Raw genomic sequence first — 25,981 nt, forward strand, 5'->3', positions numbered from 1 at the left:
TTTCTTCCTGCACTAAGAGGTCACATTTTTTCCAGTGCTCATCGCAACTTGAACCGGGAGAAGCTCAAGTTCAAATTTGGAACCCGCAACCTTGAAGAGTCATCGGCCCTCTCTGCAGATCCACGCACAGTCTGTGCTTGGGGAGGAGAGGGCAGAGAGGCATGGGTGTTGGGCCGCTGGAACTGTATGCAGTGGGTCCAGTCTTGGGTGGAAGTCAGCTCATGCTGTAACCTCCTGGGAAAGCGGGGTGGGCTCTGGGGCAGGGCCCCTGAGTGCCGGCCCCATGAGGGTTAAAATGCCAGGGTGGGTCTGTGACCTGGGCTGCCCTGAGCTCTCCAGGGTGAGCACTTACAGCGTCCTTCAGGAAGGGGGTGCTTTCACAGACATTGTACAGACTCTGGACACACAGAGGTAAGCAAGGCAGGAGAAGCCCCTTGCTCAGAGATCAGCAAAGCAACTAAAGTGATGAGCACAGCTCTTAAACAGCTATGAAGCTCCCAACGGGGAAGGAACTGAGCTCAACTTCCGCTTGTAGATTGGTTACTGAACAAATGAAAAGCAGGATGAGGGGGGGAGATGTGTGAGAGGGGACTGGGTAGAGCCGGGGAAGTGAAAATGTGTAGAAGTTGGGGAGAGAGGTAGATGTGATCATTTAGCTTATAATCCTAGCACCCTGACAGGCGGAGGCAGGAGGATTTTGAGTTTGAGTCCAGTTTGGGCAATTTAATGAATTACAGAAGATTTTATCTCATAAAGGTAGGGGGAGCTGAGGTGTAGGTCAGGGGAAATGGGTTCTGCCCCAAATACTGGAGAAAAAGAGTGGGATTGGGAGGTTGGTTCATGAGAGGCCACTTGGGTTTGCTAACTGAATTCCGCCCTTTGCAGAGATGGGACGGCTTGGCTGTGTGTCCAGGTATGACACCATATGCCCTGGTGGCAACCTTGAATTTTCCAGGTTGATGCTTTATGGGGCAACAGTGCTGGCTGAGGGTCACAGCCCTGGGAGAAGCAATGCAAGCTGCTGTTCTTAGTCAAGACTGAGGCCTCGAGAGAGGAAATCTCCCAGGAGCCTGGTGAGAGTTGGGAGAATCTTCTTCCCTTCTCCTGGGAAAAGCAGGCACCGGGAGAGCAATACTTTCCTGAAATGTTTTACTATTCCTTTATGGGAAGAGTGGGATTAGCTGACTGGGGAAATCCTCTCTGTGTTCAGAAACCTGTTAAGATGCCTGAATGTTTCCTCCCCAAACTTGGCATCCCAGGACCAGCCAGGAGGACTATGGTGAAGACAGAGGTCTTATTCTGAATTCCGCACTCTCCCAAATCAAGGGATCAGATAGGTCACTTCAATCCACAGCGTGGCTTTCTTTCCTGATTTTGATTTTTACTGGAAGGTTTGAAAGCTTTCAAAATCAACGCTGGCCTGGAGTCCTGAGATGGTGTCTCAGATGGATGTGTCTCTCTCTGTGACTTTCTTACCACTTTGGTATTTTCAGAGTGGGACACTCAGTGTCTCTGGGCACAGTAAGATAAGAGCAGAAGTAGATCCCGAGTTCCGGCTTCACTGTGGTCGTACTGTCTGTGTAATACAGGACAGCCCAGCGTTGGGGGCTTCTGTGTCCTGCTGTCCGCCCGGTGGGCTGCACTGCGATCAGCCAGAGAGCTGGGTGCTGGGAAGAGCCGAACAGGCTATGCACCTGCTGGTTTCCCTGAATTCTGCTGCACGATCGTGCGTGGAGTCTCCTCCCGCCACAAGGTACCAGCTGGGATCTGAGTTCGCAGCGACAGAGCTCCTCTGGGCCTCTTTCCTCTTAGATGAAATGCTGCCGATTCCCTCTGGGAGAAGTGTTTGCAGTTTGAAGGGCATTAATAACAGCAATAACAAAAATCACCAAAAAGCCCACATTGGTGGAAATCCCAGCCCTGATTTTCCTCTGGCTCAGAACGCATGCTGTCGCAGCAGCAAGTGACCTTCCATTATTGATGAACTACCTTGAAATTTTCTTTCACAGCTGGCCGCTGCCACGCTCCACTGAGCAAATCCTGCTTACGCCTCTGCTCCCCGGGGAAACGCCTCAGGACCACACCAGAAAAAGCAAATGATCGATTCATGATGGCATCGCCAACTTGCCAATAACGATAAATTGCTTTGTTGATCCCACAGCAAGGACGCCAGCTCAGTGTGTTGCCTGTGCCTGGTCACAAAGGACCCAGGTCAGAATTAACACAGGCGAGTTTTCAGGCCCTCAGTGAGCCTAAGGTCAGCAGTAGGAGAAGCTCTCATGTCCCTTGTTTCTGATCCACTTAAAATGGTTCACAGTCTTGCGATCAGATGTTTATATTTGTAGGGGAAAGGCAAGGCTCTTCCTGAATCTGCAGAGGATTAGCCATGGTGGGAAGCCAAACTGGATCCCAGTAATCTTCTCTCTCCTGTATCTGAGTAGACAACAGTATTATGGATGAATATGCAAATTTTAATGTGAATGAAATTCTCCAAAGACAACAAAACAACTAGAAGATCCACTGGGAATCTGCAGTCCTCTTGGGAAATCTCCACATGAAACACGAAAATAAATACAAAACAACATGTCAACAAAGACGAGTTGACATACACAGTGACTGTTTTTATTTAGTGTTTTGGAAATCACAGCATGAGCTTCTCAAAAATTTAACAGTATTAATTATACAAACTTTGAGAAACGTAGAAGATAATAAATGAAAATAAAAACAAAATAGATATTAGTTGTAATCTATCTCTTAGGGAAAAATAAGAAAAACACTTGCCTACTATTTTAATGTAATTTCTGGTCTTTTTTAAAGATCTAGACTTTCAGAAGAGTACTGTATGCATACTTGGTTTACTATTTTTTATTTTAATTCAATTGTGGTAAAATACATGAAATTTATTGCCGTAACAATTTTTAAGCAGTCAAGTCAGTGATATTGGTTACATTCACATTGTGTGATGGATTTTGTTCTTTTTAAAAAGACGTTGTTAAAAAAGTAAAAAGACATCTTCACACAGCTATGGTAGACCTTTAATTTCATTTTTTTTTTTTTATCAGTACCAGGGATTGAACTCAGGACCACACACTAGCAAGGCAGGCGCTTATGCCACTGAGCTAAATCCCCAGCCCCTAATTTCACTTATTTTTAGTAGTAGTAGTTTTTTTTTTCTTTTTTTCTTTTTTTAATACCAGGAATTGAACTCAGCACCTTGCACTTGCCAGGCAGGCACTTGTGCCCCTGAGCTATATTCCTGGCTCTCCACTTATTTTGATAAGTAACATTTTTTTCTTAGTATCAAAATAACTCACTTTTTGTATAGAAAATTTAGAAAACACTCATTCATCTAACACTAAGAAATAAATAACAGTCAATTTCACTTGCTATCTTTCCCGTCTTTTCTCATGGGAGTACATGGATATGTGTAGGTCCGCATGAATCCAGCATCAAGATTTATAATTATGATGACACTGTTATGTAAGCGACATCATTTGTGTTTTCCTTTCTCGTTACTGTATAAGTTGTCTTATGAAATTAAATCTGCATATACAACTTTATTGCTCGAGGTTTTTTTCCATTTCACATTGCACTATGGCGGTTCACAATTTCTGTCGGTGAAAAGGCAGTGATGTTGAGGTGACTTGTGTTCGCCAGAGAGAGCTTTCTGGGGTGGCAGTTGCACCCTCTGCCCTGCTGTTGGCTGTGTCCGGAGCTCACACTCCAGAGACCGTGGACCGAGGGCTGGGCCCTGGCTGGCTGCACCACTGGCAGCTCAGGCTGCTTGCCCCCTCTGCCTGTTAGAAACCCACTCCTTACCACCCTGTCTGGAGCCTTGGCTTCGGCCCTGAAGCCTAGAACAGATGATGCCGAAAGGTGAGTGCTTCCCCAGTGCCTTCCCTGAAGATCATGGTTCAAGTACACACAATTTAAAGAGATGCCTTAAACTGCGAAATCGTTTCCAAAAAAGGTCAAGTCCTTCGTAATGAGTGTGGGTCGGGCTGATGCCAGGGAGTCTCAATTGTACCCTGGGGCCTGACAAACCTTCTGTGCTGGGTGCTGTCATCTTTCAGCAGCTGCTCACAGGAATTGGTTCATATCACCAATCTTCCAGCCGACACGTAGGAGAGCTGAGAGGTTTTCTCTCAGGTTCTAGGAGGGGGTGTAAGTTACAGGCTACAGGAGTCAGTAATTCACTGCCGAGAACAGTGCTAGATACTACACAGTGCAAAGAGATCTGCCTTCTCCATTTAGTTCTTCTATTTTGTTTCACTCGATTGGAATTTATTTTACTTTGTGCCTTGAGTTCCTTCTGTGTGGAGTGGGTTGGGTACTGTCCAGTTTACCCACTGCAATTTTTTGTAAGGCTAGAATTTGTTAGTAGATAAGGGAAACACTTGAAAATATAACTTAAAAAATCCTATGAATAGTTAAGGGTCTTGTTATATGACAGCCCATAAGATGATTTGGAAAATGAACTAAGAGTACAAGATTGGTTTTCCATATGAATTTGAGTAGTTGACTGACTGTTCAGTCTGGCAGTGTGGGAATCTGTCTTTGTAGATGTGTGCATTTGCACAAATTGCTCATAAGAGAGATTGAGCATCTTTAGAATACACATCTAAAACACTATTAAAACACACATATTAAAACATTAAAACTGAAACACACATATTAGATACACGTATTAAAAGATAGCTATTGCCTATATGGCCTAATTTCTTCTTCATCTTTTACTTATTGGTGTATGTTTGCAGCATGTAATATTTATGTTCATTTTGGGGAATCAGTGTATATAGAAACCATATATGGAACATTTTCCATCCTTTGTTCCTCCCTTCCTTCCTCATCTTTTTCCTCTATTGCAAAACTAATTTCACCTCTTATGATCAGGTTTGAATTAGCACCAAGGCATCTGTTTGCTGTTGGGGTAAGAACTACGATCCGGCTCCATGCTCGTCTCAGAGGCTGCGGAGCAGGGTTTCCATGCTTATTGAACGAATGGATGAACTGGTGCTAGACATGAGGTTTCGAGGTTAGGAGATGAGATGGTCCGTCCCTGACATCTGTTAGAGAAAGCAGTATGTCCCGGAGAGAATGCGAGGCTTCAGGCTTCTGCCCCGTACACTTTAGTGTTTATAAAAGATCCTTGGAAAAGTATTCTATTAGCTATTGTGCAATGATGACTGTGTACCCAAAGTACAAATGAAACACTGGTTGTGTGTGTGTGTGTGTGTGTGTGTGTGTGTGTGTGTGTGTAAGCCATGAGCTAGGTTGCACAATTCAGCCAAACCACAGGATATCCGGCCACTCACCAGCAAATAAACACAAACTGACACAAAATGCAGATATAACGTGTGTTCTCTTCCTCGGACTTTATCACAAAGACTAACAATTCTGAGGCAAACTAGGAAAGAGCTGCCTGTGTGCTTCACGGTAGAAAAGAGCTGCTGCTGACTCGGCTGAAGGAGACCCAGCAGATCAGCACGGTCTGACCTCCTCTGATGGGGCACAGGGCCCTGGCCGTTAGTCTGGGTTGGAGCCCATGGGTGGATGTGCGGCACAGACCCTGGATTTCACAGTTGGACCCCAGAATGGTATTCAAAGAGTGAGTCTGAGATGCTGGGGGAAGTTAGCACAGGGTGTCCAGATCAAGAAGCAGCTCCTGGAGGGCTCCCCCAAATGACACTGGGTGGTGAGGAAGACAGTCAGTTTGGCTTGGATTTCTACTTTAAAACCCAGAGAGGCGTGAAGACCAGGTGGAGTCCCGCTGTTGGCATTTTGCTCGCTGATACTTCTGTCTACTTTAAATTTTCACAGCCTCTTCCACATTTGACAAGACGGAGAAGCAGACAAAATAAGTCTTTTTTTATTCTTCCCATTCTGCAGATGTAGAAACTGAGACTGACAGTGTTACTTGCAGTCAGCAACAGAATAAGAACTTTAAATGGAGGCACTCTTTTGGTCCTGGTTTTGAATCATTATAAAACATATTAAAAAGGAATTGTTGTGGCACATAATAAAGGATGGAAATGTGTGGGGGAAGCAGCGTTGATGGCCCTAAGGATCTACAAGTGACTTGGATAGACGGTTAGGGACTCTTGGAGACGGACAGTTTCCAGTCTGGGGACCTCTAGCCTCGACCACGTGGAATTTCAAGGTCCCATGTGAATCGCACTGCTTGGGATGGGGATCTTCCCATCACCAAGGAACCTGCTCTTTTTCACACAATCGATGCCCATGAATATGCACAGTTCACACAGGTCATTTTACCCTGAATGAACAAGGTGTGATCGACAGATACGGTGATCACTACAATTCAAACATTTTATTCCAGTGAAGTTAATTGTCACTCATCTGCCTCAGAGTCCTCACGGTCACTGTGAAAAGCTTGTCCCAGGGTCCTGGCTGCTTTCTGAAGCAGCTCTGAAGTCCTCTTTCCTGAGTGTCTTTGTTTGCACTGCCAGGGCAGGCTGGATGTCCTGAATTAATTAAAAACCTTTCCCTTTCCTGGTGATTTTGACTTTGAGGAAAAGTGAGAAGGTGCACAGTTACGGAACTGGTGAACGAGGCTGATGAGGACAGCAGAATGTTTTCATGTCACACAATTTGCTGTAATCATTTGCTTGAGAGGTGATCAAAAAATAGGTGAATGTTTAAATCAAAGAACGTAGTACAAAAAAAAGACGCATTACCATTCATCTACCCGAAATACTCAAGCCGCTTCCCCCTTGCCCTGAACACAATCAGCATTCTTGGCCATGTGTCTTTTATTGTAATTTTTTTGGGGTAACGTTTTAAGGATTCACTATAGTTGCCGATCACCCTGCAGTAACAGCTTTGCATCTCATATGTAACATTTTATTGTCCTTCAAACCGTTCCGAGCATCCAGGGTGCTAACTGCACGGAGGGTTGTGCAGGGAGGTCTCGGGGGTTGCATGCATGCATTTCTGAAGCACTCGCAGGCCAGCTAAGCGCCGGCTGTTTTCTCCCGCATCCAGCGCTGCTGGCCGAGCCGAGCTGTTCCCGCGTGGTGTCCAGCACCGCTGCCCGTGCCTCCCAAGGCTCAGAGGCGGCCCGGACACTGCCAGGCGCGGCCGGCTCGGCTCCCGCTCCGCTCCCGGGTGCAGCCTGTGGCCGGCCGCGGCCAGCGCGCCTCTTCCCGCAAACGCGCCTGGCGCTCTGCTCTGCCTCAGCTCCCCGGGCGCCCTTGCAAAACAACCGCCGCATTTCCAAACACTAGCACCGGGGGCTCGCAGAATTACAGCAACAAACGTTAGGAGCTAATATTTTCCAAAGAGGAACGCTGAAAAAAAATCCAAACAGCACCATTAAATAATAATCCTCATTAAACCCAAACCAAACCAAACAGTCGTTCTTAAAAGTGTTTTAAAAGGGGGGGCCCCACAAACGTTTTAAGAGAAGATTAATAATATGCTCATTAATTTGATTGGGTAATTACACATCATTGGTGTTTCAGAATAGTGAATTTTAAATATTATTATTGAAAGTGCCTTTTAGATTTTCTTTTCCCCATACGATGGGCTCATCAGGTGTGCAGAGGGCTTTTCAGCATGGAAAAATGAATCTCAATATTAGACAATGTGCCGTTTTCTCTGTAAGGAGGCAGCCTTTCCTAAAGCATTAATCTCTGCAAAAAGATGCTGATAATTTAGGAGAAATTAGACACGGAGTGTATTTAGCATACGCCTCTACTCACGCTTCATTAGTATGTATTTTCTGGTAGTTCAATTAGCCAAAACACATACGCGTGCTAGCAGAAGCATTCACTGCTTTGGGAGCGTCAGCAAAGCTTTAAGCAGATCTGAAATAAAATTGCATAAACGCCACGTAAAGCTCTATGCATACAAAGATACCTTCAGGGTTCTAATAAATTCATGAAACTTTTTAAAGTATGATTTCCTAGCAGGCAATCACTTTTAATTAACAGGATCACCTACAGCAACACATGTCCTTCAAAAACTTACATTATTTTTTCTTTTTGAATTTCAAAGTTTCTGTAGTAAAAGTTGAATAGCTGAGTAGCTTAACCTCAAAAGGATTCCAGGCTTTTATGACAGTTATAAATCACCGTGGTGCCTTCTTTATAAGAAGAAAAGATTCTTAACACAACAGAGAAAGAAGGAAATCTCTTTTTAGTCATAGCTAGAAGCAAGCATTTTCTCCAAAGGTCAAAAAACTTTTCCTCAGTTAAAGAATAATTTTAAGGACATTGCAGCTACTTGTACAAGTAATCTCTTGTAATTTACTTTATGAATTAAACATTCAATTTCCAGGATTGTGGTTTGACATGGGACGAACTCTTCTTTCTGGAGCTGGCTTTGTAGAGTTTTCCCTCATTCATTTTTTTAGTAAACATGGGTCCTGGCTGAATGTGGGGTCTTAGACTTAATGAGCCCTTCTCCTTGAGGAAAATCGGATTTATACATCCACCAAAAGATTTCCTTTGAGTGGTTCTTGCCATCTTTTTCAAGCCTTTGTTTGGGAGACAGAGACAAGCTCAAAGGCTGTCTAGGGGTAATGATTGGGTTGCAGAAACCTGAAAGAGAGACTAGACAATCCTGAGATGAGAGTAGACAGAGGGACACCAAAAAGAAACCTGGTCGTCTTTCCCTTCTCTTGTCCCCAAACAGCCGGGTCCTTGTCTGGGGGTGGATATAGCTCTGACCATGCGACTCCCTGACCCCCTGCCTACCACCCACCTCCAGCCTTCTGTCCCAATCTTCTTCTGTCTGGAGACACCTCCTTTGTTTTATGATTTCCCCAAATCCTAGGGGTACAGTTTGAGGGGTGGAGTTAGGGTGATGACTTCTGTCCTTATGGGGAGGTATGAAGGTGCCAGGGTTGGGGATGGCATTGTCCTGACCACTGGGTTGAGGGGTGGCAGCCTGGCGTCTGCAGGGGGTAGGGTGGTGGTGACAGATTCGAGCACTTCTTTCTGCCCAGGTGACTTCTGAGGCCAGCCCCGATCCTAGGGACAGCAGCCACCTCCCTCATGGCCACTTGTGTCCACACCCAGCACCATTCCTTGGTGCTTTGAGAAATTAGCCTGGTCACACACTGTATTAAAGATCACAGACTTATTTAAAACTCAAATCCGGCCCTTTGCTTCCAAGCTTCGTTCTTACACTGGCTTCCCGCTGCCCTTATAAAATGGAAAATCCCAAGTATAGCACAAGGCTCCTCCACTCTCCTCCCTTCTGCTTCTATGTCCAGCCTTGACTCTTGCCCTGGCCCTGGGGCATCTGGATTGGAGTCCCGCCATGTTGGACCCAAGGCCCTGAGCACTTCTCCATAGCCACTTCCTTCTGTTTTCAGTGGAGCCTGTTAGTGCAGTTCGTTCTCTGGAGGATCATTTGTTCCCCCTCCATTTGAGTCAAGGGCTACCCAAGTCGGTACCTACTCATTCTCCAAGTTTGCACTTGGTGAACATCCTCTTGTGCCTCTGGGGGAATCCTTCCCCGCTCCCCCAACATCAGACCCACCTGGCTTCTCCCAGCACATTTTCTGTGCTTTCCCAGGGCGACCTACATGAGTCAGTGACTGTGATTAGGCATCAGGTACTGTTCTGGAGGCAGAATGCTGACCAAGACAGACTTGTGCTCCAGTGGCGGAAATGAAACACCACGTAACTGTTCCAAGAAGGGCACAGTCAGTAGCTAGAACAATATGTGTGCACGGCGACCTTGATGGAGACAGGGTGAATAGCTGAGGTCTTGAAAGAGATTGCAGTGGAATGGAAGCCTGAACAGTGACAAGGAGCCAGCCTGAGAACGTCTAGCAGGGGCCACCTCATGCAAAAGGAGGCCGAGCCCTGGAGCCCGGAGGTGAAAACAAGCTCGGTGTACTCAGTGCACAGGGCCGGCCTCACTGCTGTCTACAGCCACGTTATTAGCAGATCCACTTGGTCTTCTCTCTGAGCAAGCTGTTACAGTGAGGTCTTCATTAGAAATAAGGCAGCTGGCTTGCCTTACAATTGCTACTTCTTTTAAAAATTGTACATGTTTAGATACAAACATGGTATTTCTACCTACATCCACGTAATGAATTTTTTTTTTTTTCTTGGTGCTGGGGATTGAACTCACAACCTTGTGCTTGCCAGGCAGGCACTTATGCCACTGAGCTAAATCCCGAGCCATGCAATTATTAGTATAACAAAAAATTAGCATATTCTCAGTTATCTTTTAAAATTTATTTCTTTATTTTTGGTATGGCAAAAGTTCCTAAAATATACCCTCTTAAGCAAATTTGTGATATACAATACAATACATTAGCTGCAATCCTCATCTTCTATATTAAATCTCTAGATCTTCTATATTAAATCTCTACATAACTGAAATTTTATTTCTCAATTTGTTCTGGGCCACAAACTCAGAGTAGACTGAGGTTCCCTACTGGTCCCTTTAGAGATGTCAGCATAAGTGACTCCATCGTGCATGTATTTTTTGCCAATGTATGACAACTTATGTCTTTATTTAGTTTATAGAGTTTGTGTGCAATTGTTCTAAAACTTTTGCTAAATAATCTTTTCCCACTGACTGTCCGGGCTAACTTTATTAGGAATTACTTTCTTTCATGTACTTGGGTTTCTTTTTTGGCATATGAGTAGCTCTTTTTATGTGTGCTTAATCATTTACCTTTACTTAGCTGTTTTAATTAATTTATCTTCATAATGCTTCATGTCTGACTGTATTAATTGTCTTTCATTATTCTTTTTTCATGTGATTTTCTTAGATATTTATGTATGTTGCTTCATATTTATCTAAACATCTTTTCATTTTTTCTTAATTTTTAACAATGGTTTCTCTAACTCTGGAATTATAGCTTGAAAGTTTCCCTTAGCATTATGGAAAATGCTATTGCATTCATTTCCAACTCTATTGTTGGTGTGAAAAGCATGCTATCTGTCTATCATTCCCTAGTATGATACTTAATTGTGGTGCCTAGGTGAATGAGAAACAGCTAGCAGAGTAGTTTAGCACAGTCTTGGCTGTCTGGATGATTGACTTATTGAAGAGGAAGACCCACCCCGGATATGCATGGTGCTAACCAATAGGCTTGTAGCTTGGATGGAATAAAAAGGGAAAGAAGGAAGTCTTTCTTTTGCTTCTTTGGAGGAGTTTCAGTGTCCGCTATTGCCTGTGGGCATCCAGTGCAAACTTTTCAGCACAGACTCTTCAGCTTTTCAATGCAAACATTTGGCTCTCTCATATAGGCTTACACCAAACTGCAGTGAGCTATAGGCCTTTGACTTTTGCCTGGAATCTCCAGTTCTCCAGCATACAGATCATCCTTTTGCACTCTTCCGCCTGACTCTCCAGATGGCCATTAAATGCTACTTGAATAATCTAATCTAATCTAATCTAATCTATTCTTGTAGTGAGTGCTAACCAATATACCCATTCTGTTTTTCTTCTCTGGTTGCTTTTAAGAATTTCTTTTTGTTTTTGCTTTTTTATTACGGTATGTTTTGTTGAAGCTCTCATAGGCGCCTGGTGCCTGTGGTTATCAAGTCTGAGGATTCATATTTAATTCTAGAAAAGAAGCAGTTGTTTTCTCTCTCAAATATTATCTCCGTTCCTTCCTTTTGAAATTCTACTGTGGTGTGTGCAAGACCCCCTCTTGTTTTCTCTCACATCTGTCAATCTCTCTGTACTTTTCTGCTCTACTTTTAAATTCCAGAGGGCTGAACATGCGATCAACCTACTTTCTCTTCCGGGACCAGTTTACCTACTTTCTAGACAAACACCATTTCTATGGAGATGAGCCTTAAATTTTATTTTCTTCTTTGTTTATGATCCTTCTGGTACATATATTTGCCTCTTGGGTATGCAATATCTTTCTCCACTAGGTGCTTTTTAAAGTTTCCTCCTTTTCTCTTGTTTGTAGCAGTTTAATAGTAACTCCCTTCATGTGGTCTGCTTGGGGTTTGTTAAAATTCTTGAGTTTTGAATTTACCCTTTCAAGTTTTCAAAATTTCCAGTTGTCATGTATGCAAATAGTTTTTGCTCCTCTGGTATTTCAGTCACGCTACTGATATAATGTGATATATATATATATATATAATGTGATATATATATATATTTATTATATATATATATAATATATATATATATATATATATATATATATATATATATAATGTGATAGCCACTGAAACTCTTTCTTTCCCTTCATGTTTCATTTTTAGATGGTTTGTTTTGCTGTTTCCTCGTTCGCTGACTTTATTTTTCAAAGCGTCCAATCTTCTGATAACTGGTGAATTTCCCTTTGGAATGTAGTTTTTCAGTGACAGAACTTTCATTTAGTTCCTTCTTTTACTATATTCCACATATTTCTTTATTATGTCTGTATCTTGTACATTCTTTGCTGTGTTTATAACAGTAGTTTTTTCTGTGTTGTGACTTCTGTCACCTCTGTCATTTCTGCACCTGTTTCTATTGACTTTTTTTCTTTCTGGTTACCAACCACATTTTGGGGTTGCTTATTCTGTCTTGCATTTTTTGGTTGAGTAGTGGACATTGTAAATTTCATCAACTGCCTGGAGTTTGCTGTTATCTTTTAATTAGTATAGAATTTTGTTATATTAATTCTAGGTCAACTTGATTTTTTGCCTTTATTTTAAAACTTTTCAAGTGTGGCTATAGTAATTGTTGTTCTAAGAGTAATTTCGCCCTAGCACTCATAGCTAAATTAAGGTATCTCTGGAATCTCTACTGAATGAGTCAGATGTCTCTATTTTTGGCTTATGAGAATTTGAATTTCATCTAGTGCTATGGAAATGTTAAGTATATTCAAATTGCAGTTCCCTACTTGTTTATTGTGTGGCTTTATGAATATTCAACTGTGTATCAACACTGTATTCCTCATATTTAAAGTGTTTCCTATATAGATCTTCTTTAGCTCTTTCCTAAATGGTGCCTCTCTGGTACGCAGCTTTGTAAATTCTAGATGATTCTGCTTTTCTGAACTCCTGTCTTGGTCTTCTCCATTCAGAGTGATTTCTAGGGTTTGCTTGGGTGCCTTGTGCTGCAGTCCAGAAAATACCCTTAACTAGGAATCCAGGATTAAAAAATCTAAAGTTGCTTATTTGGCATATGACAGATTCTACGTTGCAGCCCAGTGCCATAACTCTAGAGCCCGCGATCTCTTTCCTAACTACATTACAAAGCAATTCACATGGGTTTTCCAGACTGTGAGACTTCGAGGCCACATGAACGAAGGCCTGTGGTCTGAATGAAGTGACCGGGGAAACTACACAGGACTGTGTGGTGAAGGAGAGGAAAAAACTGAGCTCATCGACTCCGCTATGGGAGAAGATAATCATGAGGAAAAGAGATACATACATAACTGGAGTGGTCACCTGATTGCCTTTCACTTTACAACATTTTATTCAATTGATAGGTAATAATAATATATTATGGCAGCAGGTTGACAAAAATAATACAGTGCGTGCTTGCTTGGCAGACCAAAGAATTTGCATCTTGAATCACTTTTCTTCACAGGACTTGACACGAGGATATGTTTTTAAAATGACAATATATAGATTTCACTTAGGATCATTAAAGTTCTTTCTCTATGGTTCCTTTTGCATTCACTTTTTTTCAGACTGACCAAAATAATAAAAACTTAACTAAATCAAATTGGGGAATTCTAAAAATAGCAAAAACATCTGTGCCCAAGCTTGCTATTGTTCTATTTGAGAAGGATTTGCCAAGCAGGTGGGTATATCCGTGCTCTCAACTAGATGAACTCATTTTAAAAGATATTTGTCTACTCAGTAAAGCTTTCACTCAAATGACTTCTTGAAAATTTCTTCTAGAGTAAATTATGAAAGTGTAAATTATTAACAAGTATGGTTACACGGAGACTTTCCAGCAGGTCACACCAGCTTTCTCCCTTTGTTACACCACATACTAGTGCTTTGCTATGTTTACGGATTCACAGAAATGATTTTCACCTGCAGTATAACAAAGCTTGTTCCCAGATGCTGTCAGCTCCCGGATAACATTTCTTTCCTCTGTTGGCTAGGGCTGGCTTCCTAAAGGTTACCCTGGACTTTCTCATTTTTAGCAGTTTCTGCAAATACCACATAGGTAGAGTCTGGGGTCTCCTCCTTTAGTGGGGGCCGTCTTCTGACTTCATTTTAGCCACGCCACAGTCACTTTGTTCAATGTCATGATCATCCGGTAGGACTTACCTCCTGTGGTAAACTTTTTAGGGCTTTGCTGCTACGAATTTTAAAGAGCTTTGGATAACAGAGATTTATCTGACTTTCCAAACCACTTAACAGAGACACCAAGTTTGTAAATAGATATCTGAAGATGAAAAGGTGTCCTAGTCTCCAGAAGTATTTGATTCAGACGTTGTAAAAGAAAACTAGGATGAGAAAGTGAGGTTGGTAGCTTGCTGGTCTCTCCTCTGAGCCCTGAGAGACGATTGAAGAACACTTTCTGAAACGTGACTGCCTGTGTCCAAGGTCACGTGTCTTTACCTGCCTGGTGATTGTGCTGGTGGTTTCTGATTGCTTGAGTTTTACCTCTTCAAGGTCTCACTTTGGGATGAGAGCAAAAGTGGGGGTTTTGTTGTTGAACACTAGTTTAAGGCATGCGGCAAACTATTACACATCAGAAATCTGACTCACTGTCTATTGACAAGCGTAGCGTATCATTCCAGAAGGTCGTGTCTGAAGCCAACAATTTATTCTTTCTCATGATTCTGTAGTTTAACCAGGTGGTTCTTCAGCTTCAGATAGTTTGTTTGGGGATTCCTCAGGTCCTTATATCCTTTAGGGTCTGGATTTTTTTCTACAGCAAAGAAGAGAGTAAAGAGTAGCAGTGGGCAGGGTTAAGCTTGCCCTGCAGCTAGCATACACCACTTCCACTGCATTGGACTGGTAAGAGGCAGTCTCCCTGTGAGCCCAGGACTGAGGGAGGTGGTGAGTTGACTCTACCTCTTCCTAGGAAGAGGACAGCTATGTGGACTGTGGACTGTAGAGGGAGACCATCTTGAGACATCCCTAGTGGTACCTGTTCACTGTCCTACAGCAATTTCTAGTACCTCCCCCTCTGCTTACTCTCAGAATAGTTTGGTTTGGATGATAAATTGTAAGGTCACACACTCCTAAGCTTCTGAATCCTAATCTTCTGAAATGTGTCGTGTACATTCTAACTAGTAAGAGTGACCAAGAACCGAGAATTGCGCAAACCACACTCTTTCTTGGTTTAAGCTCTAGCAAGGTTTTCCTGAAATAAAGGCAATGATGCTGCATCAAGCCAACTTTGTATTTCAGAGGCTTCCTCTGTGACATTGGTGAAGAGGATTTTGTGCCTTTGAACACTAATCAGGGATTACAGTGACTACTTTTATGTGGCTCATGGAGGTGTTTTAAGTTTCTTACATCAAAAATTTCCTCTCCGAAGAGGAAGGAAGAAGAGAACTTGAGGCTAGTACACTCTGTGACTGCCTGAGTGGTGACTATTACACTCAAATTAGTTATGACACAGTAAAAGGCTAAGAGTTTATAGGTTATAGGTGCGCCCCTACTAGACACTTGTACAGCCATGAGGTGGGTGATGTCCTCACCTGTCCATCTCTTACTTCATGGTCTTCTGGGTGAGTTGGCCACATGTGTGCATAATGTCCTCATGTCATCACTCATCCTGACCTGCAAGACAGAGATCCCCCAGGTAGAACCCTCTTCCAGGTGTCTGATCTTAGCTCGTTCTCTCCTGATAAATGGCAACCTTGGTGTGTCCTGTCCACCGTCTTTGATTTTGGAGTTAATGAACAATGTGACACAAGGTGGAATTGTCTGTGAATGCCTTGCATCTCCTAGGAATGTGATTCAAATGTTGACAGGGTTCTTTTAATTAGTTTCAATGCTCCTCATTATGTGCTGCCCATAGCACAAGACAAAATTTCTCAGTGTTGATCCACACCTTAAATCCATATTTTCTCCAGGACTCTCTAGGTACTTGGGTCTTCTTATCAAGGATTGCTTTCTGTCTCTGTCTCTCTGTGTCTCTGTCTCTCTCTCTGACACATGTACCCATTTACCCTCCATGTCACTATCTCATTATCTCAGTCCCTCTTTCCACCTCTTTCACCTTATGTGTCCCTAAACCAATAGTCCTCCTTGGAAATCTTTAGTGAGAAGCCATATCCCGATCCATGGCAAAGTCTGGAATGAATCTTGTGATCCCAAAGCAGATGGCTGCTGGGAGCTCATGTTTAGCACTGTCAGAGGTTTGTGTGATAGTAATGCACTCTGTGGGCAGGTGGTGTCTGCAAAATATTTGTAGCTGGTCCACAGGGCTGAAGCACAGACACTGTGGTCTATGTACCTGTGGCCCCATTTCATCAGGCTCTGAAGCTTCTCGTATGTGGCAAATGTATCTGTTGATGTGACTTTGTAGAATGAGGCTTTGAGACAGAACGCAGGTAGCATGGGTTGGTTGTTATTAACTTCATTTGATCAGAAGCTACAAGAAAGAGATGAATTCAGAAAATAATGGGAAAGAGAAAGAGGATCTATAAATTTTGGGATTTGCTGATGTAACATGTAGTACTATTTTTTTCCTCTCAATTAAAAAATTATCATGTTATCATAGACCCTGAGGGTAAGGGCAAAATGAGGCATGTTGTCCCTGAGAGACAGCCCAGGAACAGACTAATCAAACAAAATCGAGGCTTGTACACCTTTTGTCCCGATGTCGGGTTGGAATCATAATGTGGCTCCCAGGACATGGTTTCAGTTGGACAAAATAGCTCAGAGCAAAAAACAAGGGCATGGTCCCACCGAAACCTGATAAACTAAAAGTACCTGCAATTAAGGGAGAAAAATACATGCAGAGAGAGATACATTAGCACAACAGAATTGTGCATGTGGCTATCAACAAAGAAATAGGCTGGAACAAAACAGATCAAAAGAAGGAAGCAAACAGAAGCCCTTGATATTCAGAATAGTCCCATGTTACCAAAAAATGTGGTGGTGTGGGTTTACAAAGACTTTGCTGAGCTACAGGAACCTAACTTTGTAGAGACAGAAGGTAGCTTGCCCATGATCAGATGCCTGTATTTTCTGATCACATGGCCAAGGATGTGAATAAGAGGAGAGGACTCCCAGAGGAAGGAGGAGGAGATGCGGGAACAGCACACTGGGACAAGATGCGCAGGGTGGGGGAGTGGGGCCTCAGGAGGGGACAGTTCTACCTGCAGGATCTGCTCAGTGTGGCTCAGATTGGCTGTGGACTGGTGCTTTGTTGCCTCCCTTTCTGAACTGGTGTTTTCCCTGCTCTTGACTTAGCTCTGGGGTCAGGGGTGTAGGTGGTGGTGGTGGTGGTGGTGGAGACCATTTGTCCTTTAGGGTCATGGCCTCTGGATCCAGAGGAGCTGCAAGTGGCCTCGATGGCCACCATGAGGATCTGGACTTTAAACTGGAGTACTTGATTGGATGCCACTTTGGTTCTTGGAAAGAAAACCAAAAGGTCCTGGTAGATAGTATTGTTTGTTTATAGTTGTTCACTCTTTGGCCTTGCTTTGCTTTCCTTGTGTTGGAATACACTTTTCTAACCCACCGACTGCTTGGTTGGCTGTGTGGTTTTCCTTGGAAGGAGAACATGAGAGGACAGGATGCTGAGTCCTTCAGGCAGAAGCTTTAACTGTGCTTCATGGACTGGTCTGCCTTTAGCATCTCTCATTCTTCTGCGTCCTCCATGGGAACCACACACTGGGGTGACGGGTGCTCCTTGGTTCTGGGTGCTGAAATGGGAAAACACGTGGAATCAGATTGAGTCCAGAGGGGTCCAGAACATCTTGGGGAGGCCCGTTGTTCTCACATGTGTCCCAACTCATACTTGAGTGAGCAAAAGCATTTATTATTGTAAGACACTGAGATTTGCACACTGTTTGCTGACTGGTGTGCAAGGTTATAAACTGGAAGAGGAAAGCATATAGGCAACAGAAAAAGAAAATATTACACAGGTCAACTAGAGGGTCAATTAGATTGTGCCAAGGACCAAAGTTATGTTGAACTATAACACTCAGCACATGTAATTTTTAACTGGTTATGAGATGAAAGACAAAACTGAGAATTTCAGGAGTTTTGTATCTGAGATACAGGTTTCATTGAGGAGTTGAAGAAAACATCTTTCAAAGTTAGGTGCTCGTTTAAAGGTTGTCATGAGCCAGCTTTTGATGATGGAGCTGCCCAGGCTGACTGGAGAACGAGATGCACATGGTGTGTGCTGCCGACACGCAGGTGTATTCTTCACGTAATGGTGCAGGCATGGTTTGAACTTCTTACTAGAAGACGTGATGTCAACTGATCCCGAGGATGCTCTTTGGGACAGTTTAAAGATTATGTACTATATTTGAAGCACCTAGGTACAAAAATATAAAGTTTGATCTTACATCTACTCTAGATGCCTAAGAGCATGCTAACCACATGCTGTTGTAGTAATCAGATTTGATTTATATAAGATAGGAGTTTCACAGATGGGTTAAGCAAAGCAATAGAAAGTTAAATAGAATCATAGATGTTGGCAAAAAGTGAAATTATGTTTGAATTTATGCTATGTGTGGTTATTTGGTAAGTATAAAGTATAAGCTGCTGTTAATTTCATGAAAGATTACAAAACACTCAAGTAAATCTAGGCTTGACCAGTTCATTTTTTCTATAAAAAATAAAGAGTTTAATTAGTCAAGAAAGAAGCAGTGATATTCACTTTTATGATCAGACCCACATGTATTATGTAAGGACTGTAAATCAAGAAGTAAATATGCATGTGTATGTAAGTACAGTATACTTTTTTTTAATTTTAAAGGGGGTAAAATTAAACACAACAGGGGCTAGGGATTTAGCTCAGCGGCACAAGCACCTGTGTTGCAAGCAGGCAGTTATGAGTTCGATCCCTGGTACCGATTAAAAAAGAAAAAGACAAAAAAAAATTAAACACAACAAAACAGAACAAAATAGGACATAAGAAAGCAATGTAGGAGATATAAATTTCAAATCTAGACGACCTGAGATCTTCACTGTCTATCATATTGTCTCTTGTTTTCTTCTAAATAGTTGTCCATGTCTTTGCATACAGAGAATTCATACAATACAACATACTATAAAGCTGATGTGAACAGAATGAGGAAGGTGATTTAGGTCTTCAAAACCAAACATTAGGGAAGTCACTGATGGTTGTTGTAGAGTCTCTCATTCTCTTCAAAACATACTTTCATGTATATTGAAGTTCAACAAAACAAAACAGGCAGGGGGGAAGTGTTGCTTGGTTTCCCAGCACTCCAGGTCCCAGCATGGCGTGGGTACCAGAAAACACCAGTGGCTCCCGTCCTGGGCCACTGGAGCCTGCCACACTCACAGCTGCTCACCGGGGAGGGAGGGTTTGCTTCAAGTTGTTTCTTTCTAATGAATTGACCATTTCACTGCCCAAGTTCTGAAATGGCCAACGGACCATAGAAAGACATCTCTTTAGGCTCCTGCTTGAAACCAACAGCATCAGGAAGCTGCCGGCCTTGATTCAGGTCCAGAATGACTAAAATATTTTAAACTTACAGAGAAGAATAATTTTTCTACATAGTATTGGAAAGAGCATGTGTGACATATGAAAATGACATTCTAGTAAAAATAAAATTAAAACAAAGAAAGGTGAACATTTGCATGACTAAGGAAAAGAAGTGGCAAAAAGTAGTTTCAGCTGAGAGAGGATTCAAACTGGGGATCATGGGACATTCCTGTAACTCTAGGACTCAGAGAGACTGAGGCGGGAGTGTCCCAAGTTCAAACCCAGCCCTGGCAACTATACCATGTCTTAAAATTAAAAAGGGCTACAGCAGTAGCTCACTGTGAGGTTCCTGAGTTCAATTCCCCGTACCACAACAAATAAAGAAACAAACACAAAAAGAAAGAGAAAGAGATTTAATTAAGTTGATTAACACATTACAGATTTTTTTCTTTAAATACTCAAATATTAGAACATCGGAAAGGATTCAAGAAATACAGTATCATTCTAGATACTTGCTAAGAGATGATGAAAATTGCAATATGAGTGATAATTTTAATGATTGAAATCACATATTTTCTATTCTCTGCAGTAAAGGTGACCTTCAGTTATGATTCCATATCGAGTTTATGTGGGACCCTGTAACACTCACGGTTCACTTCCCCATCTAAGTACTGCTTTCAAGCTTTTTTACTGACAATCCCAAGTGCCACTCTAAAGTTTTCCATTTTGAAACTAATAAAATAATTAAGAAAGACAATAACTCAAGGAGCTTTATCTAAATTGATGTTATTGACGACAAAACATAGGTGACATGAGAATCCTGATCTTCTTTGCTGAGATAAATGTTATGGATGGCTATAAATAATGTATGTTTTCTCTCTTTTTCTCCCTCCCTCTGTCTCTCCTTCTGGCTCTGCAGTGTGTGTGTCTGTATATACGTAAGCACACACCCATGCCTACCCAGGTAAATCTAGATAGACTTTATTACACAGATGCTTCTGGCTTGTGCATGTAACATTCAGACTAGCTCAATCATAAGTTGTGATCCGTGTCCCACCTGGTTGTGTGCGTGTGCGTGTGCGTGTATTTTAGCTTTCCCTCTCCTTCTCCATAGTTCCATTATGAAGACACACTTGCCAAGGCAGGAAACAAGAACACTTTGTATTAGAAAGTTGTTAGTCTGATCGAGCGCTCTTAAATGTTCACACTTAAGACCTATGGGTTTCCCTTCGTACCTTTGTCCTCGACCCTGGAGATGACAGCAGGATCCTGAGTCAGAAGAACCATTTTTGAGAGTACATCGACTCTTCCTCGCTGCAACCCCTTGAGCAGATCACCAAGCCCGCCTGAATTGCATGTTCTCCTGCACAGGTTTGTGACAGCGTCCCTCCCTCTTGTGTTTGAGGATGGCTTTGGGAATCAGCTGAGATGACAATGGCGATGACTGCGAGGATGGTGGTCACTGCAGCTGCAGCAGCTGCAGAGAGCTCTTAGTGCTTGTGGCCGCCATTCATTAAGTCTTTAATCATCGTAACAGTGCTATGGCTGCCAAAAGCTGCGCAGTTCCTAAATGATGGAGGCATGATTTGTACCCAGGCAGCCTGTAGTACCTAAAGGCCTTGCCGTCATTTTCTTCATTTGAGTGTGTATCACGTTGGCTTCTTCAGCTCCTGCAGCATCTGCATGGTTGATTCAATGGTAGAATTTTGCCTTTCAGCTCCTTGTGGAAGAGCGACAGGTATGACTTTATAGTGCACAGATATTCTTGCTAGAGTTTACAGTGTAGGCAGAAAATCAATCTGGACAATTTTACTTGCCATCACCACTTTGTTAAGAACTATTAAAAGTTTTGCCTGGAAACCAGTGTAATCTTTACACTGGAGCAACCATCAGGTCATGAATTGAATGTGAAACCACAGTAGCTCCATTCCTGGTGTTCAGGTTACGTCGGCTCCAGGCATCTGATTCGAGTCATGGAAGAAACAGAAAAGTGACAGACGATGAGCCAGTTGCAAATCAGGTGAATTGCTCAGGTAGCGTGAGGTCAGAGATCCTTTGGAATTCTCCACTTCAAGAGAGAAATATTGCACAGAATTTTTCTAATAAATGCAGCAGTGTATAACTAAAACCCTTAGGATCCCTCCTAAATCCTTCATATTTTTAGAAACTAGTGATTTATAGAGTTATTTTATGTTATTTTCAAATTTTAATTACTATTAGTACACATTTCTGGTACATAATTACAGTCCTCATGTGGAGCTGGTGCATATACATAACACACCTTGATTCTTTTCTGTCCCCTCCCCCATCTCTTGACCACCTTCTCTTGGGCAAAAGATCTACCTCCTTGATTGTAAGGATCTGTTTTTTATTTTGCTCTTCAATGATTTATGATTTGGGTTTTTTCCACACAAGAGATACCATGTGAGATTTAAGCTTGTGTATCTGATCTATGTCACCTGACGTTATAGTCTCATTTTCCTAAAAATAACTTGAATTTATGCTTTAAGGCAGAGTAGTACTCCTTTGTGTGTAAAGACCACATTTTCTTTACCCACTTGTCTGTTGATCGATGTATAGGCTGCTATTACGAATTGTACTTCTATAAATATGGCTATGCATGTATCCCTGTATTCTGATGTCTTGGTGGGTTTAACACTTGGAAGAAGACAGGTTGTTGGATTACAGGGTCCTTTTCAAAGAGCTGAATTTTCTGACGTTAAATCCAGCAGAGACGAGGTCCCACCATTAGTATGACCACGTATCAATCGCAGGCTGTACAAGTGAAGAGATTGATCTTCACACAGATACAGAACTTTGGTAACCGAACTGGAATTTAAGCATTTGTATAACAGTTCTCCCTAGGTATTTGCCTTGGGATACTGTAATAGTCAGTTTTCCATCACTAGGATAAATTGCCTGAGATGATTAACTTAGAAAGTATTTATTTTGGTTCTCACTTTTGTCCTTAGTCCAAGATTTTTCTTCACGATGTCTATTTGTTATACAGAGGAGCAGTCCTAACACACACTATCTACTATCTGTTGGTGGGTTTCTAAAGCACACTATCTACTTTGCTGTCCTGTAAGCCCCCCCTTCCACTCTCTCCTCCCTGTTTCCTTTCCTGTTCTCTAGTAAGCTCTCTTCTCCTTCAAGTCACCTCTTTTTTTTTTTTTTTTTTTTTTTTGAGACAGGCTCTCGCTATGCAGTCAGGCCGGCCTTGAGCTCACTTTTTAGCCCAGGATGATCTCAAACTCACAGCGATCCTCCTGCTTCAGCCTCTTGAGTGCTGGGGTTACAGGTGGGTGTCACCATGCCTGGCTTCAGTTGTCTTTTTTCCCTAGATTCCTCGTATGGGAGAACATAAGCCATCTTGGTCAGGTCCAAGATTGGGGTCCCTCTTGCTTTGGGGCTCTTTGGGAGGATCAGGTGATGGCAGTGGCAGAGGCTGTGTGGCCGGGCAAACTGCTTAGAGCTGGGGTCAGGGTCCTAGGCTCCTACATTGCACAGTTCCCGTGGCTTAAGATCCCGCCACGAGGCCCCACTCCAGATTTCCTCTACCTCCTTGTGGTGCCATCTCACAGCCAGGCCTCGAGCACATGCAGCTTGGGCGAGATCCAGACTAAAGCCCAGGCCACCCTCTTATTCCTTAGTGGCCTCCACTTAGACATCATTTCTTTGGAGGAAAGTGTTGTAGATGCTTGTAATATTTTGGGGGCTTGAGTTACTTTTGCTGTATGAGGTGCCGGGAAATCTGTTATGATCTCAGCCACGGCCCTCTGGACTGTGGGAGCCACCGCTGGTTCAGGCTCCATCCCCACCAAAAGGACTTGGGAAGCGCCCTCCCTCGCCATCCTCATAGCCTGGTACCTGAAAGGAGCCTCACGAGTGCTTTGCAAAAAAAAAAGCTGATGTTCAAATAAGTTTGGCTTAAGAAAACCAAGTGAGCCTGCTCCCCAGGCTGCAGGGCTCCCCCGAGCATTGGGTGTGACTGTCATATGGCACACACTTCACCGGGCCTGGCTTTGCAGTACCACTTTCTACGTCCTAGGCGGTGCCTCCCAAAAGATTCGGCTCCTTTGAAAAGTTAGGGAGTGTACTGTTAGGGCTGCAGCTGAATGCACAAGGAGTGGAGCAGAGCCCTGCTGCCGCCTGCACCTGTGGGCCCCTTCCTCTTCCCAAACGCAGGAGCATGCATGGCTCACCCCACCCCGCCCCAGTCCTTTCTTCCCCCAAGAACAAGGAGCCGGGCACTTGGAGCAAACAAAGCTGTTTGTGCAAGGAATGGGGCCCAGTGGTGCGCAGTCGCTCTGAGACTCTTGCCTGAATTAAAGGCGAGGCCACGTACGAGGGAATAAAAGGGTCTCTCTGAGATCAAATGCGGCATTTGTACGGAACCTTATTCAAAATGAAACAAATGCATCAATTCCCCAGAATTATAGGTGAATCAAAGGGAAATTACATCCAAGGAGATAAAGCGGCAGCCAGCAGTCTAACCACGTATGGAGGGAGCAGAGATGCAACTTTGAAGCTTCTGGCCTGTCATGCCAAAGAGCCAGGTGTGGCAGGTGGAATTTCAGCACTGTGGCTCAGCATCTGCAGTGCATAAATCTGTCCTGCAGAAAATTAAGGGGCGAGCAAGAAGGTGGCGGGAATGACCAGTAGAAAATGCAGTTTCGAAAGAAAAATTGCTTTGAAGCCCATAGAACATTCATTTTAAAAAGCAAGAATAGGGCTGGTGTTGCTGTATTTATGGGTGGTGGTGTGAAAGGGTCGGATGTCAGGGTTTCTTGGGTTTGAACGAAGCAGTCCTCCTGGGATTTCCTCCCTGGGCTGTGGAAGGTGGTGTGTGTAGGGGGACCCAAGGCTATGTTTGCTGTTGCATAGACATCATAGGCGTACATGTGAAAAACAGATGATGTTCTTGGCTGTTTGAAGCGAAGTCACCCCTGAATCCTAAAGATCACTTTCTTCCCGCAGCTCTGGGAATTGAGCCCAGGGCCTTTGCACTGAACTGCATCCCCAGCTGTTTCTCATTTTTAAATTCTATTTTCAAACAGGGTCTTCCTTAGTTGAAACACTTGAATTTGGGATCCTCCTGCCTCGTCCTCCCACACTGGCTTGGATTCCTGGTATGGCCACCATGCCCAACCTGAAGGGCTCTTTCATAGTGTGCAGTGACTGTCCTTGTGTTCTTCTTCTAGGAAGGACAGGTGAGAGAGGGGCTTATCCCCAGTGTCAGGGAGGGTCAGGGTGACGGGGTCAGCACCATCTCAGGGGAGTTCCCTGGAAGGTGACCACTGCATTCTCTGACAGACCCATGGGGAGATTCTGAGAATGGAGAATGGATACACAAATAACTTGAGAACACGCACGGAAGCATCCTGTATCTTGTGCTTCATGAAGACTAAAAGAAAAAGATGAGATCCCAGATGGAGAGTTATGATGTCAGACACCAACATCCCCAGCTCTGTTCTCTGGGGAGCACCCCAAGCTGCACAGGACCGTTTACTCTCTCCACACCACCTTTGGTCTCATCTTTTGGACCTGTGTTTGGAGGCAGGGATACTGAGGGTTTAAAGCATTTGCCTTAAGGCAGGTGCAAGGCACAGCTGTCTAGGGCGTCTTGTGTGACGCAGGGTGCTGGGGTCACTGGGATGCTGCCAGCCCCACCCAAAGCCTTTGTACTCCTTGGCTGGGCCAGAGCTGTGTGAGGTTAAAGGGAAGCTGGGCGGGGCAGGGATGACAGTGCTCACTGATACAGGGCCCAGGGCAGTGAGCGGCCGGGATCGAGACTAGATGTAAGGGACCTTGTCAGGTGACAGTGCACCAATGTGGTGGCACTCCAGGGAGGTGATTCTTTGTGATAACAATGGTGGCGACATCACCCATAGTCACATCAACATCTTCCTGTACTTGATATTTGGCTTCCAAGCGATGCCTGTCACTGAGAGAAAGATAAAAAGCTTTCTGTCCTGGAACCCTGCCAGCTAATCTCAGCGCTCCGGGACAAGGAGCAGGCAGCCGTGTCTTAGCAAAGAAACCCCTGGTGTTTGGACAAAGGCTAGTTCAGGTATGAAATACAGTTCTGGAGGAGGTGACAATGTCTGCCACATGTGTGGGCAGGAAGAGACCTGCAAGTAGGGGGGTGCTGCCTCTGCTTTCCTATTTTATTTTTATTTTCAGGTAGGGTCTTGCTAAGTCACGAAGTCATCTGGGTAGGGCTTGAACTTGGAATCCTCCTGCCTCAGCCTCCCAGAGTGCTGGGATTGCAGGTGTGCACCACCATGCCTGGCACTGCTGCCTTTCTTCCTGTGGGAATATTGTGCTCCCTCAACTCTGTGAACCCCAAGGTGCTAGGCGTGCACTTAGTTCTCCAGGTGCCTAGGGATTGGTGCATTTTAATTCAGGATCAGCATCTGTTTCTTAGCTTCCACCT

At 43.6% G+C, this 25,981-nt stretch overlaps 1 non-coding gene across 1 annotated transcript; it reads right to left on the bottom strand.

Moving 5' to 3' along the window:
* Positions 1-19,430: 19,430 nt before the first annotated feature.
* LOC111758212 (small nucleolar RNA SNORA2/SNORA34 family) lies at positions 19,431-19,567 on the bottom strand. The gene has a single exon (XR_002792433.1). It is a non-coding gene; the product is annotated as a small nucleolar RNA SNORA2/SNORA34 family (small nucleolar RNA).
* Between the last annotated feature and the right edge of the window lie 6,414 nt (positions 19,568-25,981).

The sequence above is a fragment of the Cavia porcellus genome, unplaced genomic scaffold, assembly GCF_034190915.1.
Source record: "Cavia porcellus strain 051 isolate PalLab524CR breed Dunkin Hartley unplaced genomic scaffold, mCavPor4.1 scaffold_26, whole genome shotgun sequence".
Lineage (NCBI taxonomy): Eukaryota > Metazoa > Chordata > Mammalia > Rodentia > Caviidae > Cavia > Cavia porcellus.